The sequence below is a fragment of the Pongo abelii genome, chromosome 6, assembly GCF_028885655.2.
Source record: "Pongo abelii isolate AG06213 chromosome 6, NHGRI_mPonAbe1-v2.0_pri, whole genome shotgun sequence".
NCBI lineage: Eukaryota > Metazoa > Chordata > Mammalia > Primates > Hominidae > Pongo > Pongo abelii.
The window spans coordinates 22,072,951-22,076,213 of record NC_071991.2 but is presented as its reverse complement, the minus strand read 5'-3'; the positions used below and the strand labels follow the sequence as shown (position 1 = coordinate 22,076,213).

The 3,263-nt window shown below is 42.2% G+C and overlaps 1 pseudogene; it reads right to left on the bottom strand.

Moving 5' to 3' along the window:
* Window positions 1-1,302: 1,302 nt before the first annotated feature.
* On the bottom strand, window positions 1,303-1,856 carry LOC112134404 (golgin subfamily A member 7-like; annotated as a pseudogene).
* Between the last annotated feature and the right edge of the window lie 1,407 nt (window positions 1,857-3,263).

Genomic DNA, 3,263 nt, shown 5'->3' with positions numbered 1-3,263 from the left:
AATTTTTGTATTTTTATTTTATTTTATTTTTTTAAGAAAAGTTTTATTAATGTGTTAATATTTCAGCAAAGTTATTGCAATGGGTTGAAAACACAAACACACTATTACAGGCTTTAAAGTGACAAGTTTTACACAATTGAAATATTACACATACTTATGGGATTTATTGAATGATTAACAGACCCATAAAAGAAATTAAATCTGAAAGACAATATCTAGTATTAGCACCTACAATATCTCTGACAGTTAAACTTTTAATGGTTTCTGTCTCCTAATGTATTTTTAAACTCTTTCCCTCATACAGTGCTCTCAAACCTCAAGGATGAACGAAAAGGCATAAGCAGCCCTGATCCTAGAAACGTACAGCCAAAAGCAGAGCTACAAATATGGACTCAGACTTGAGAGTTTTACTTAGAAGTAACTTACTGTACTTGAGCCAGTCATAAGTTTTCTGTGCACTGAATACTGTATATGAGAAAATTCTGTGAGTCATAAGGTTTGCGTAGGGATAGTTAAAAATTAGTAATATACAATATTATTCCCATCAAATTTTTTTCTCATGAGTTATATTTATAAGAAAACTATAATTAAAATATTTTTATATCTGCTTATTACATATCCAGGGACCCAGCAGGAACATCTATGTGTTTGATGGTTTGGCATCCACTTAATTGTGCTTACTGATTTTTGTGATGAACAAGCAACACACATCACATCTTCACAACATTTAAGGTAATGCAACAATGACATAACATTCTCCAAAGAAATAACTGGAAATTGCATTAAATACTGCTTTAATGAGGAATAATTGCTATAATAAAACAAATAACATTATACATTATTTTTTCAATGAGCTTCAGTTTGAGGAACTGAATAGTAGAAACAGATCTTAATATTTGAGTCATGGTAAAACTGGTAAATCTTTGAAATCTAGGAGGTGCATTAGGAAAACCACAGCCACAGCCAACCCTCGCAGAAATCCTGGAGAAAAGCATTTTATTAATTTAGGGGAACAAGATGGAACACTGGCAAAGATACAACTTGTTGAGGTCTAAAGCTACCTGAGAGGCTGGCCCAAGGAATGAAGAGAACCAATGGTACGTACTGGTGACAGATAATAAGCTTTGCACTGGGCTGACCAGCTGCGTTTTATTAAATGGCCTTCAATAAAAAAAGTGAAATGCTTCATTGTGTTTTCTCAGAAACTAGTCAAAAGATTACAGAGTCCTACACAATTTGGAGACAAAAAGTGGATACTGAGCAACTAGAGGTCATTCCAAGTGTGGAATTTTACAAAGTCCTTGGAGTAAATGGCACTGTGGCTCTGGCGGCAGATAGAAAGGAATGATGCTCTAGAGAGGAGGTAGGGACACTCTGCAGTTGGCCAATGGATACATGAGGGGCCCGGCTGGAAGTGGGATCTTTAATTCTATGGTTTATCTTCCATAGCTCATGCCTCTGTCTTCATAAATGGTAATTTCAATAACTCACAGTCCTCACTCAATGGAGTCTGTCAGAAGAAGGCCTTGTGGAGCATAGATCTTCTCATTCTGCCCTTGAATGCATTTGGAGACTTTCTTCAGAACCTTCTGGTAATGAGTTTCCAAGCATAGGAAGATGGTATATGCAGTTAAACAAGCCAAACAACCTTCGAGATATGATTGGCCACCAAGCTTCTCTGCTTCTGCATAAATGTTATTTAGAGTTCGAACTATTTCTTCAAACTGCTGCCTATCAATCTGGTTCTCCAGCTCCATGGGGAACTTGGTCTGGAACTGGCAGCGTGTGCCACTGCTGTAGTCTCACTGAATGAATACCTTTCTGGACTCTGGCACCTGCTGCAGCCTCATGGCAAGGACAGGAAGGGCCGCTCTCTAATTTTTGTGTTTTTAGTAGAGACATAGTTTCACCATGTCGGCCAGGCTGGTCTCAATCTCCTGACCTCAGGTGATCCATTCACCCCAGCCTTCCAAAGTGCTGGGATTACAGGCATGAGCCACTTCGCCCTGCCCTCCTATGAGTCTTTAATGCCAAGGATGCTTTGTCAAGATAAAGGCTCACGTCCATTTCAGTGTCAACTGTCAGGGACTCAGCTGCAGACACTTTTGACTCATCTGCTTTTTGTTTATTTGTTTTTGATTTTTTGTTTTTTGCAAGCCTTTATGCTGCCTTCCTGTCTTTTTTTTTTTTTTTTTTTTGAGACCAAGTCTCGCTCTGTCCCCAGGCTGGAGTGCAGTGGCACGATCTCGTCTCACTGCAACCTCCACCTCCTGGGTTCAAGCGATTCTCTTGCCTCAGCCTCCCAAGTAGCTGGGGCTACAGGCATGAGCCACCGTGCCCGGCTTGCCTTCCTGTCTTTCTCCTCTTCCTGAGTCTCTTCCCCATCCCTACAGCATGGCCTCCACGTATGCCAAGCTTGCAAGCTTGCTGTTTGTTGCAAACAAACCTGGACTGACAATCTCTCTTCTGTCTTCTGGGCAGCCAGACTGACTGTCCTCTTCTACCTGGGTGCCTGTGTACATGTCCTCTAATCCCTAACCCTAACCCTTTGTAGCTTCTCTTTCTTTTTTTTTTTTTTTTGAGATGGAGTTTCACTCTTGTTGCCCAGGCTAGAGTGCAATGGCGCGATTTCGGCTCACTGCAACCTCCGCCTCCCGATTCAAGCGATTCTCATGCCTCAGCCTCCCGAGTAGCTGGGATTACAGGCATGCACCACCATGCCCAGCTAATTTTGTACTTTTAGTAGAGACAGGCTTTCTCTATGTTGGTCAGGCTGGTCTCAAACTCCCGACCTCAGGTGATCTGCCCGCCTCGGCCTCCCAAAATGTTGAGATTACAGGCGTGAGCCACAGAACCCAGCCAGCTTCTGTTTCTTTATCTATAAACAGAACTGTCGTGAAGATGCAATGAGATGAATTTTAGCTCAGAGCCTGCCACCCATGTGGCATGTAAGAGCATGACTTACCCATGTTAGGTATTGTGGTTACAGCTCTGCTGTCAAACCACTTCTCCAACTCTCTTTCTAGCCTCAGTTCATTTGTCAAAGGGTTTGGCCCCAGTATTTTGCTGGATATTCAGAAGTACGACCTCACGTCTGCAGAATGCCACTGACTTTCACATGAGGCCTCCCAGGAAGGGATGCCAGGCCTCAGACACTAGCTGTTGGATCTTGGGACTTGCCACTCCACTTTGGCATTTTTCAGGACCACAAGGCATACAGTTGATCTAACAGTCTTTCCTGTCCTCCCAGTGGTCAGGTACAG